At 42.5% G+C, this 13,410-nt stretch overlaps 1 protein-coding gene across 2 annotated transcripts in view; it reads left to right on the top strand.

Moving 5' to 3' along the window:
* The first annotated feature begins 7,394 nt into the window (after positions 1-7,394).
* Positions 7,395-13,410, top strand: part of CLCN5 (chloride voltage-gated channel 5) — an 83,818-nt gene continuing 77,802 nt past the window's right edge. For both annotated transcript variants that reach the window (XM_073600582.1, XM_073600581.1), the window contains exons 1-2: positions 7,395-7,518; positions 9,816-9,884. The gene's annotated coding sequence lies outside the window, so the exon portion shown is untranslated. The remainder of the gene's footprint in view (positions 7,519-9,815; positions 9,885-13,410) is intronic.

Raw genomic sequence — 13,410 nt, 5'->3', positions numbered from 1 at the left:
TACTATCTTGTATTGGAAGGCCAAGGCCAGAACTTTATTGGACTAAAACCACCTTCATTTCCCCACTGGCTCCAATATCTTCATTGTGTTCGTCCCTACTAGACCTTGGGAGCCAATTAAACCCCAACAAAGATTTAAACTTCAAAAAGCTACCTTTATTTTTCCATTGACTCCAATTCATTTTTGCCATCAAAATCTCCATTTCACTCACCCCTATCAAGAAGCATAGGCACGAAGCCATAAACCATCTCCAACTTCTTGGCTCTTGCTCAGCTAATTATTGTACACAGGGGCTATCTTATGTTCGAAGGCCAAAGCCAGAGCTTTATTGGAGCAAACAGAATTTTAGTCAAACATCCAAGCAGACAACAGTTGCATGTAATGTACCCTCAAGTTGTTTTGGGCTGCGGTGCTGTAGAAAATTCTTAGCAAGCTCTTATGCCGCGTACACACGAGCGGACTTTACGGCAGACTTTGCCCAGCGGACTGGATTTCGTCAGACAATTCGATCGTGTGTGGGCTCCAGCGGACTTTGTTTTCTCAAAAGTTGGACGGACTTAGATTTGAAACATGTTTTAAATCAATCCCTCGTAATCGAGTCCGGTCGAAAAGTCCGCTCGTCTGTATGCTAGTTCGACAGACAAAAATCCACGTTAGGGCAGCTATTGGCTACTGGCTATGAACTTCCTTGTTTTAGTCCGGTCGTACGTCATCACGTATGAATTCGACGGACTTTGGTGGATTGTGTGTAGGCAAGTCCGTTCATTCAGAAAGTCCGTCGTAAAGACCGTAGAAAAGTCCGCCAGGCAAAGTCTGCCGTAAAGTCCGCTCGTGTGTACGCGGCATTAGTACTGACAACTTGATCTGAAGGACTTGAAGTCCAGGAAACAACAATCTTTCAACCAACAGTTGTATTGCCAATAAAACACAGGTGGGAATATTTATGTGAGTCTACAAGCCAATGGGCACTTGGAAGCTACTAGGAAACCTAGACCTCCTCTGATGACAACAGAAAGGGGTGGACGATGTCATCTGGTTAATCACACAACCTGAGATTTGTCTGGGTGTCAAATAGACCAATCTCAAGAGTCCAAAGTCCTTTCATAATAATGAGTAACATGGAAACAAAGGCAGTCAATGCATTTCAGGAGCCAGCAATCCCCTTTTTCAGGGCTTGAAAAAAAATGTCCTGATAAAGAGGGATCGTTGGACTAAAGGACTTTGAACTCTTGAGATGATAATTTGACACTCTTTTTTTTTTTTTTTTTTTTTTTATATTCAAATTTCTTGAGTTGAGTGGCTCCCACTAATTCTGGGTTCCTCAGTTTGCTGCTTTAAGGCTGACCATAGATGGGTCTTTTCTTTTGAGGTGAAATGAAGAGTCCTCTTGTATTCTCACAGCAGGGACTCCTCCACCTTCAGAATACACCGATCAATGCTACAGACGCCGATCGAATAAACATTTTCCAACTTTCCCATACTACAGAAGTTGATCGTTAGATCTCGTGGGAATGGCTACAGATGGATCAAAATTTGGCCGGTCCCTGCTAAACCAATCGAATTTCGATCCATCTATGACCAGCTTAACCCATGCCATCAGGCTCAACCAATGACCTCTTCTTATGGGTTGTAAATCTGTATCCGGCGTTCCACCTCTACCTCCCCTGAGATTTGTCCTGAAATAGAAAGGACAAAAACAGGTAAAAATAATACAAAAAAATATAAATAGTTATTTATTTTGTTAATGGGGGTTCCTGGTTGAATGATAAACTTGTGCTTTAATGTGATGCGTTTCAATAAATAACCCCAAAAAATCACTTTGTGTGCACCAAAAGCCTTTACAAACCCAGATATTACCTTGTAGTGACATCAACACTGTGCTGTACATAGCCTGTGCAGAGCTGTGGGAGGGGCTTAGCAGCCCCCACCCTCCAAAGGAAACTACATGAGGGGTGGAGTCAAGACCACTCACCCTGCACAAGCAAAAAAGAGCAGCAGTGAGCGGTCTTTATCGCAGAAGGGAAAAGTCTCAAACTGGAATCTTTTTGACCCCAGATCCCTCAATTAAGAGAACCTGTCATGCCTATTTCTATTATAAGGGATGTTTACATTCCTTGTAATAGAAATACAAGTGATCAAAAAAAAAAAAACAATTGAAGGAACGGTGTAAAAATAACAAATAATAAGTAAAATACTAAAAAAAATTTTTTTAAAGCGCCCCATCCCTCCATGTTTGCGTGCAGAATTGAACGCATAAGTAAAAATACAGATTTTTGCTTGCAAACAACAAATGTCAGAAAAAGCCAGGGTCAGCAAGTGGAAAAAATGGCACCCCCAATGCGTTTTCTATGCAGCACCATGCAGGTGCCGGAATGTGTGCGATTTACACACACTACCGCATATATGTGAATGTAGCCTAATACTTCTGTGCAGAGATATATTATCAGGGATGGTGCAAAAAAAACAAAAAAAAACTGTTTCTGGGTGAAGGTTACATGGCTGGTGGGTGGTTTGACAAGTTTTTTTTTTGTGGGGATTTCCATCTTGCCTTCAGAAAATACCTTCATTACACACTACTTACATCCTCACCTACACACAGGTGCCTATATTATAATACTATAATAATATATGTAGCAGAATCTCTAACCTCTTCCACTCTAATGAGAACCTTCAAGGCCAAAGATAGCTGACATCCTTCAATATGTGGTGGGTTGTGGGGCATAGTGGGTGCAAAGCTGGTAAAAGTCATTGGGCGCCAGACACTTCTTGGATGCAAAAGAGGTTTTATTTCTTTTATATTTTGCAAGGGAAAGAGGGTTGTGGCCAGGACACCCTTAAGTAGTTGCAATTTCAATAGGCAGACTCCGAGGCTTCAATAGGAGGACAACCGTACAGGGAAGGGTCCCATCAAGGTGCCACTTCTGCACGTGCAGGTTTGCTGTCCCCTATGGCAACAGTACTTAACAGTTCCTAATTCAAACGTAACAGTTCTCTCAGCTTTACTACAACTTCTGCTTGTAGTTCTTCAGCCCCTTGAGCTCCTGGTCTCTCACGGACCCTCTGGTTCACTGACTCTGAATACTGTGAGCTCCTCAAGCCTTTTGTGGTGATATCTCCCTCAAGCGTCACCCACGCTTCCCTGCTGGGTCCCTAGCTTGGCACTTCGGATACCTTTCATGCTTTACCCCAGCTCACCAGCTCGGTCCCTGACTTGACTCACAAGGCTGCTCTGCAAGCGTCACCTCCGCTGGTTGTGTCCCTGACTTGGCAGAGCTACAGACCAGATCTGAGAGGATCTCTGGAGCTTTTTTGGAGGCCTTTTCATAGCCTTCAATCACCTCAGATACAGACAGGCCCATCCTGAGAAGCTCCTCGGCCAACTCAAGCAGTGCCTGTTTGCTCATAATAGAGGTCTGTAAGAGGGAGGCCACTTCATCAACATCATGGAGGTTCTTGGCAGAGCTAAAGCGGGTCCCTGACTTGATTACCACCTGCTGCTCTGCAAGCGTCACCTCAACTGGTTGGGTCCCTGACTTGATCACCGCCTGAAGTTTCCCGATTTTCCACCATGCCCGTTCGGTGAGAATACTGCTCTGGTACTTGCTTCAGTTACTCATTGCGGTCCCTTAGTGGCGACAGCTCCCCTTCTACCTCCGACCACGACAGGTTCTCCAGCCGGCAGAACCTTCACTTTTGGTTTGACTGCAAGCCGCAGTCCCAACCCTGTGCTGTTCTCTTACTTCTGAATAGGCCCTCACACAGCCTGGCAGCCAGATGCCCCTGGGACAGGCCCAATCTCCAGCCTAGCAGCCTAGGGCAGATGACACGCGTCCACCCAGACGGCAGTACATGGATCACCTGACCTCACCCGAATATATAGGCTCTCCCAGCAGGCCAAGGGATTCAAGAAAACCCCTGCCCATTGGCTGAGATACCCCATATACCCATAACCCGACCTTGAGTTGTCCTTCTCATATCTATTACCACCAAGTGCCCGGACACCTAGTGGTAGAAGAGAAAATTACAACAAGGCCAAACTTAGGGAGAAATCAATGGATCTCTAATAATTTAACTATGGTAGCTACCCCTGACAAGGAATTTAGTGAGGAGCTCCCTGACTAAACCCCAGGGTGCTACATATAATATTACTAGGTACTGGGCCTCATTCACAAAGACACTGAGGCCCGTATACCATAAACAGGGCCTATTTCCTGCATCTTTAGGCCTCACGCACACTGGATTTTTTTTAACACTGCTGTTAGGGGCGTCCAGCATTTTTTTTTTCTGCCTTCAAATGCCCCCCTCCCCATGTTAGCCTGTGTCCATACACTTAAGCCCCAGACCCATTCAAGTCTATTAGGACACAGTATCTGTTAGACATGTTCAATTCATTTTGTTCCAAAATCGTTTTTTAACGAATTTTGACAAATTCAGTAATTCGGAAATATCCGAATTAACCAAACCCTTTTACCAAGTTTTTCTGATTATTCATCAATTCGAATATTTGAAAATTCGTACATTCGAAAATTAGTAAATTCAAAAAATCGGAAATTCGGAAATTAACCAAAACCCGTTTAACAAATTTTTCTTCAGTTCAGATATTCAAAAATTTGTAAATTTGAAAATCCGGAAATTAAAAAATTCGGAAATTCGTGAATCCAGAAATCCAAAAATCCGAAAATCTGAAAACTCGAAAACCTGAAATAATAACTAACTAATAATAACTTAACCATTACTAATTATTGAATTATAGGTATTTGAATTTCCTTTTAAATTTGGTTGAACGTAATGAATACGAATTTATCCGAAGTTATGAATTATCCGAAATAATGAATGCCGTATCTAAACGAATGGAACGTAACGAATTAATAATAACAAAAAGCAATAAGAATAATAAAAAAGTTTTTATTATTATTATTTATTATTAATTTGTTCTGTTCTATTTGTTTAGCTGCAGCATTCGTTATTTTGGATAATTCGTAACTTCGGATAAATTCGTATTCATTACGTTCACTAACAACCAAATTTGAAAGCAAATTCCAATACCTATAATTTAATAGCTATTATTAGTTAGTTATTCTTTCAAATTTTCAGATTTTATTTCTTATTTTCGAATTTACAAATTGCGATCATAATGAATAACTCAAACCCCCCCCCCCCCCAAAAAAAACAAACAAATAAAACGAAAACGAACACACTTTTGGGCAGTGCACATGTCTAGTGTCTGCACATCAAAGCCCTGTTAAAGAGCGGGTCTGGAAGCCGGCCGCTGTGTCCTTAACGTCCATCGAGTCATCAGCTGTCAGCGGGCTTCCTCACTGACAGCTGAATGTAAAGACAAAAATTTCCGGCAATAAAAAAATGGCGTGGGGGTCCCTCTTTTAAGCCATATCAGACCCTTCCGGTCTGGTATCGGTTTTGAAGGGAACTCGAAGCCAAGATTTAAAACAAAAATGGCGTGTGGCCTCCCCAAAATCCATACCCGAGGACAAGGATGGGACGAGTGAGCACCCCCCTCGAACCATACCAAACCACATGACTGCATACATAGGAGGGTGATGTGGGGCAGGGGGGCTCTCAAGCACCTTGTCCCCATGTTGATGGGGACAAGGGCCTCTACCCCACAACCTTAGCTGGTGGTTGTGGGGGTCTGCTGGTGGGGGTTTCTTATTCAGAATCTGGAAGCCCCCTTTAACAAGGGTTGTGGGGGAAGGGGCTCTTCTCCTCATCATCATGAGGACAAGGTGTTTTGGAGTGGGGCTGTCCCAAAGCACCCCCCCATGTTGAGTGCGTGTGGTCTGGTATGGTTCGGGGGGGCGCTCGCTCGTCCCCTCTCTTTCCTGACCTGCCAGGCTCTGTGCTCAGATAAGGGTCTGGTACAGACTTTGGGGTTGACCACACTCTGGTTTTTTTTTTTGGGCGTGGGGTTCCCCCCCCAAAATCCAGAGGGGTCTAATATGGATTGGGGGGACCCAACGCCATTTTTTTTGTTGATTTTTTCTTTTTGCTGACTCATTGGTTGCTAAGGACCTGGCGGCCGGCTTCCCAGCCTGCTCCTTAACAACCAGCTATACACAGTTTGTTATGAAGAAAAAAAAGAAGCAAAACGCATGTAAAATGCATTCAAAACGCATCACTTGCGTTTTTTACTGCAGGTCCATTGAAGTCTATTACGTGCAAAACACAATCTGCTACGGGAAAAAAAAAGTCCCTGACCCTTTCCGAAAACGCAGTGGCCGAAAAAATGCATCAGTGTGAATGTGTACCATAGGAAACCATGCTAAATGCACAGCAAAACGCGCTAAAAAACTCATAAACGCGTATCTGGAAAATGCAACCGGAATGACGTGTACCATAGGAAACCATGCTAAATTCACTGCAAAACGCACTAAAAAACGCATAAACGTGTATGTAGAAACGGAACCGAAATGGAACTGGAGGGCATTTTTGCGGTGTGAACCAGCCCTAAGTCTGTGTGGTTCACACCGCAAAAACGCACTCCAGATCCATTCTGGTTGTGTTTCTACATACGCGTTAATGCGTTTTTGGCGCGTTTTGGAGTGTTTTTGATGTCTTTCCAGATGCATTCCAGGTGCTTTTCCTTTTACTGTTTTTTTTTCCCTCCCTGTACTAGGGTTCGGTGCATTTTTTAATGCTTTTCAGTACATTCCAGTGCGTTTTAGATGCATTTTACTGCGTTCCAGTACAGTCCAGTGCAGGAAAAATGCAGCATGCTCTACTTTTTTTTTCTGGAACTGGAACTGACAGGACTGGTGTGAAGGATTCCATTGAAAACCATATAACCGACTTTCCGTGCGTTTTTGATGCAGAAAAAACCCCACACTGGACTGCATGTGGTGTGAATTGGCCCTAAAGTATAACTAAGGCCTCATCCACACTTGCTTTGCTGTCTGAAGAGCAGTCCGCATTCAGAGCGCTCATCAGAGGGCATATGAAAGGTGGTGAGGAGGAGTTGTATTGACTGGCGATGAGAAGGCCTCCTCGCTCTTCATATGCTCTCTGAAGAGCGTTCTGAATGCGATTTGGAGGGATTTCCTCTCACTTCCTGTTGTGGCTATAGGACAGGAAGTGAAGGGAAATCTCCTCAATGGGGAAATTTCTTAATTTCTACTTTAAAGCTCATGCTCAGGCAAAAAAAGTTAAATACACAAGTGAAATATATTCATGGAAGTTATTTTATTTAGAAAGTGATTAGTATTTCTGTTCATTACTGAGCGTTACACAACCCAGTCACTGCAACACGGAGCCTAGCAACGCCAAAACCCCGCCCACCGCACAGCGGCGGCCATTTTGTCGCAGCCTCGTTCCTCTGCTGTAATAGCCGCAAGCGCCGCGGACACCATAGAAGCGGGAGGGACCGGCCTCTAGCGAGCGGAGCGCTGTTGACAATGTAACCGGATGAGGTGACGAAACGTGTGGGCGGGGCTCCGGAGGCTGACAAGCTTGCTGGTGCTGGTTGGCCGGGCTCGGTCACATGCTTTCTTCTTGCAGAGTGAGGTAAGCAGAGGATGTATATATGGATATATAGCGATGTGATATGATATGTATAGGTGTCTGGGGGAGGGGTATGGCTGGGAAGGGGTGAGCCCCTCCATACTGTCTATGTGATAGGGCTCTGGGCTGCTGCTCCCTATATGTCCACCCAGGACAGGGGCTGGGCTCAGTGTTGGGAGCAGTCAGGGCAGTTTGGAGCCTCTGGCAGGTTTTTAATGCTCTCTGGGACCCCATTGGAGAGATTTCTGGTCACTTCCTGTCCTGGTGACAACAGTCCCATCAGACAGGAAGTGGGGGGGAGGTCTGCATTGGGGACACTAATGGCCTCAGGGCTCTGAGGAGTGTGTGGGGGGGGGGGGGGGTGGTGGGTGCGTTGTTGTGTGCGGCCCTACAGGGGGCGCTCTGTATTTTGGGCCCCTCCAAGAGGTTCCCATAAGGAAAGGAGTGCGATTTGTTGGTGGATCAGAGACGGCGGTGTGTCCGCGGGGATAATAGAGGAAATCTTCTTTTATATTTTACATATGGAAGATAATAAGTATAATCCATATTTTGTTTTCTTTATACCCATTAATAACAATAATAATAAATATAGTTTTAAATATAAAACAGTAAGATATATAGTTTCATATTTATTTTTTACATATTATATTATAATATAATTTTTTTTTTTTCATCCACCCAAAAAAACAAAAAAAAAAAACTATATATATATATATATATATATATATATATATATATATATATATATATATATATAATCTCTACACCATTTGCATCCACACACAAAAAAAAAAAAAAAAAAAAAAAAAAACATTTTACTTATAACTTTTTTTTGGGTGGATGAAAATACTCTTTCTATATATATATATAATTTTTTTTTATCCATCTACAAAAACATGAAATATATATTTATACATAAAATATGAATATATGTTTTTATATACACACTCATGTTTTATGTTCAAATATATATATTTCATGTTTTTGTAGATGGATAAAAATAATCATATACAAAATAATATAGAAAGTATATATTTCATTTAAAAAATATAGAGCGCTTTCCTGTAGATATATGGATGATAAAAAAATTATAACAATTTATAATATATATATATATATATATATATATATATATATATATATATGTGTGTGTGTGTGTGTGTGTGTGTGTGTGTGTGTGTGTGTGTATATATATATATATATATATAAAATCCTTTTTTTTTTTTTTTTTATATAGGGATGAAAATAAATATGTGTGTAATAAATATCCTATTTTCTTCTGTGTATATATAATTAGAATAGATATATAAAGTATACAAAATTTGTATATATTTTGCTTATTTTATATATGGATGAATATATACTGTATATAAAGATCTTATTTCTTATATGGATAAAAATAGATTTATAAAGTACTATAAAAAATAAATTGTATAAATCTATTCTTATTACATATATGGTTCACCGAAATGAAAATTCTGGGCCGGAAATTCAGGATTCACTTGGCCAAAAACCAAAACTGGAACGGACAGTTTAAAACAATTTTTATTTACATTTTTTTTTTTATAAAGATTTAATTAATGTGGATGATGTTTTTGCATTGAAGTCAATGGGGATGGATTTTTGCATTGAAGTCAGTGGGACGCAGTATGCCTTTATTGGCACTTTTTTTTTTTTTTTTTTCTTCCTATTGACAAAACGCTGAAAACCCTATTTTCACCCGATCATTTTTGGTGGCCGATATACAACAACAAGACACCTTCCAATCCTTTAACCAGCGATAAACATCTGACAGGGGTTCTAGCCCCCTCCCCCCCACTCTACTCTGAAAAATAATTAGTATTTTTGTTTGCCGCTGTTGTAGTAAGGGGAGAATCTTCTAATGGAGCCACAGAGAACAGTAAAGGCCCAGCAGGTGTCCCATCGGGGAGATCTACAGTCACTTCCTGTCCTACTGGCACAACAGGAAGTGGGGGGGGGGAAATCCCATCTTAGGCAGTTGTCACTGGAAAGTGTTCCCGATGGAAGATTTGTTCATCTTCAAGTGACAACTCAAAGTGTTGGATTTTTCCCTTCGATAATAGCGATCAGAACAAATCTCCCCAGCAGGGACACAAAAAGCCAGACAGGGGGTGTAATCCTTCTTCTCCATCCAGAACTAAAGAAACTGCTTTGGATACACTTCATCAGATTGTTCTTATTGTGATTTTTTTCTAACTCTTCCATGTATCTCTTTACTTGTAATTCTCCGATATGTTACATTTAATGCCCCTCTGTTGTCACACTTCTGTACATTTCAGGTCCTGGAGAGGAATACAAACGATGACATCATTAGAAGAGTAAAGCTGTGAAACATTCCAGCCAGTCAGGTACATTTTATAAAACCAGCACAAAAGGTTTTTGTTTTTCTTCATCTGTATACAGATTATCTACTTAAAGGGGGACTACACCACAAACCACAAACACAAAGTATCCACTTCTTGTCCACAAAGTAAGCCGACTACATCGCCGGGAGGGCGTCCTTCTGTGATCATCCTGCCCGCCCGCCCAGTGATCGCCGACTCCCTCGTACTCAGCTGATCGCAGATCAGGGTAAAGGGCCAATCACAGCGGCCCTTTACCGTGTGATCAGCCAATAACAGCTGATCACAGGATGTAAACACAAGCCAGTTATCGGCTTTCCTTTCCTCACACTGACAGCATGAAGAGAGAAGAAGAGAGCCGATAACTGGCTTGTGTTAAAGGGACGTCAGCACTGATGATCAGTGCAGTCCCAACAGTGCCCACCAGTGCTGCCAATCAGTGCCACCTCTCAGTGCCCATCAATGCTGCCTATCCGTGCCAATCAGTGCCCACCTATCAGTGCCCACCAGTGCTTCCTATTAGTGCTGCTTATCAGTGCCACCTCTCATTGCCCTTCAGTGCCTCCTCACCAGTGCTGCCGATCAGTGCCACCTCTCAGTGCCCTTCAGTGCCTCCCCACCAGTGCTGCCGATCAGTGCCACCTCTCAGTGCCCATCAATGCCGCCTATCCATGCCAATCAGTGCCCACCTATCAGTGCCCACCAGTGCTTCCTATTAGTGCTGCTTATCAGTGCCACCTCTCAGTGCCCTTCAGTGCCTCCTCACCAGTGCTGCCGATCAGTGCCACCTCTCAGTGCCCATCAATGCCGCCTATCCGTGCCAATCAGTGCCCACCTATCAGTGCCCACCAGTGCTTCCTATTAGTGCTGCTTATCAGTGCCACCTCTCAGTGCCCTTCAGTGCCTCCTCACCAGTGCTGCCGATCAGTGCCACCTCTCAGTGCCCTTCAGTGCCTCCCCACCAGTGCTGCCGATCAGTGCCACCTCTCAGTGCCCATCAATGCCGCCTATCCATGCCAATCAGTGCCCACCTATCAGTGCCCACCAGTGCTTCCTATTAGTGCTGCTTATCAGTGCCACCTCTCAGTGCCCTTCAGTGCCTCCTCACCAGTGCTGCCGATCATTGCCACCTCTCAGTGCCCATCAATGCCGCCTATCCGTGCCAATCAGTGCCACCTCTCAGTGCCCATCAATGCCGCCTATCCGTGCCAATCAGTGCCACCTCTCAGTGCCCATCAATGCCGCCTATCCGTGCCAATCAGTGCCCACCTATCAGTGCCCACCAGTGCTTCCTATTAGTGCTGCTTATCAGTGCCACCTCTCAGTGCCCATCAATGCCGTCTATCAGTTCCCATCAGTGCTATTTCAAAATTTTAGCACAAACTATGAAAAATGTTTTTTTTTTTTTTTTTTTTTTTGTTTAACCACCACTCCAGCCCCGGAAGATTTTACCCCCTTCCTGACCAGAGCACTTTTTGCGATCCGGCACTGCGTCGCTTTAACTGACAATTGCGCAGTCGTGCGACGTTGCGCCCAAACAAAATTGACGTCCTTTTTTTTTTTTTCCCCACAAATAGAGCTTTTGGCGGTATTTGATCGCCTCTGCGTTTTTTCATTTTTTTGCGCTATAAACAAAAAAAGAGCGACAATTTTGAAAAAAAAAACACAATATTTTTAACTTTTTGCTATAATAAATATCCCCCCAAAAATATATCAAAAAAACTATTTTTTTCCTCAGTTTAGGCCGATACGTATTCTTCTACATATTTTTGGTAAAAGAAAAATCTCAATAAGCGTATATTGATTGGTTTGCGCAAAAGTTATAGCGTCTACAAAATAGGGGATAGATTTATGGCATTTTTATTCTTCTTCTTTTTTTTTTTTTTACTAGTAATGGCGGTGATCTGCAATTTTTATCGTGACTGCGACATTATGGTGGACACATCGGACACTTTTGACACTATTTTGGGACCACTGGCATTTATACAGCGATCAGTGCTATAAAAATGCACTGATTACTGTAAAAATGTCACTGGCAATGAAGGGGTTAACACTAGGGGGAGATCAAGGGGTTAAATGTGTTCCTTCTCTGTTTTCTAACTGAAGTCGGGGAGGGGACTGTGTAGGGGGGTATATATATATACATACATACATATCCGAATATAAGCCGAGGCACCTAATTTTACCACGAAAAACTGGGAAAACGTATTGACTCGAGTATAAGCCTAGGGTGAGAAATGCGCAGCTACTATAAGTGGAAAAGAGGGTCAACAATGCCCATTTGCAGCCTCACTGTGCCCATTTTCAGCCATAGGTCCCCCAAACTTCAAACTCGGTAGTTAAGGGTTCCTAGATGCCCCCTAGCTGCAGCCAAAATTTGGGGTCTCTGGACCCAAAGGGTCCCGAAATGACATTGCTGCAGATGGACACAGTTAACCGACTTTGGGGCCCCGTATCTCGGGGCCACTTGATGGTAGGAACTCCAAATTTGGTGTGCAAACCCAGTGGAACCAGCACTAAAACATATCCAATAAACATATCCAGCTGGGGTTCCTAGCACCAAGTGGCCCCAAGATATGGGCCCCCAAAGTCGGTTCGGAAAATGTCAAGCACTTTTCTGCAGCAGAGAATGACATTTTCCGAACCGAATTTGGAGCCCCGTATCTCGAGGCCACTTGGTGTTTAGAACTCCAGCTTTGGATATGTTGTAGGGCTAGTTCCACTGGGTTTGCACACCAAATTTGGGGTTCCTAGTTCCTAGGCCTCAAGATACGGGGCCCCAAAGTCAGTTTGGGAAATGTCATTTTCTGCTGCAGAAAAGTGCTTGACTTGAGTATAAGCCGAGGGGGGGCATTTTCATCACAAAAAAATGTGCTGAAAAACTCGGCTTATACTCGAGTATATATTTTTTTTTCTAAAGCAGAGACCCTAGAGAATAAAATGGTGGGTTTTGCAAATTTTTGTTATGTCACACGGTGTTTGCACGGGGATTTTTCAAATGCAATTTTTTGGTGAAAAATTACACTTTTTTTCTGCATTTGAATGCAAAAAAAACCCCACAATAGATAAACAAATTTTTTTTTTTTTTATATGTACAATATGAAAGACAATGTTGCGCCGAGTAAATAGATACCCAGCATGTCACGCTTTAACCGGTTCAATATAATTTTCACCCCCTTCCTTCCCAGACCAATTTTTAGTTTTCAGCGCTGTCGCACTTTAACTGACAATTGCGCGGTCGTGCGACAATGTACCCAAACAAAATTGACGTCCTTTTTTCCCCACAAATAGAGCTTTCTTTTGGTGGTATTTGATCACCTCTGCGGTTTTTATTTTTTGCGCTATAAACAAAAGAAGAGCGACAATTTTGAAAAAAACACAATATTTTTTACTTTTTGCTATAATAAATATCCCAATTTTTTTTTTTAAAAAACTAATTTTTTCCTCAGTTTAGGCCGATACGTATTCTTCTACATATTTTTGGTAAAAAAAATCGCAATAAGCGTATATTGATTGGTTTGCGCAAAAGTTA

The sequence above is a fragment of the Aquarana catesbeiana genome, linkage group LG09 (assembly GCF_042186555.1).
Source record: "Aquarana catesbeiana isolate 2022-GZ linkage group LG09, ASM4218655v1, whole genome shotgun sequence".
NCBI classification, from domain to species: domain Eukaryota; kingdom Metazoa; phylum Chordata; class Amphibia; order Anura; family Ranidae; genus Aquarana; species Aquarana catesbeiana.
This window is presented reverse-complemented; position numbering and strand designations above follow the sequence as displayed.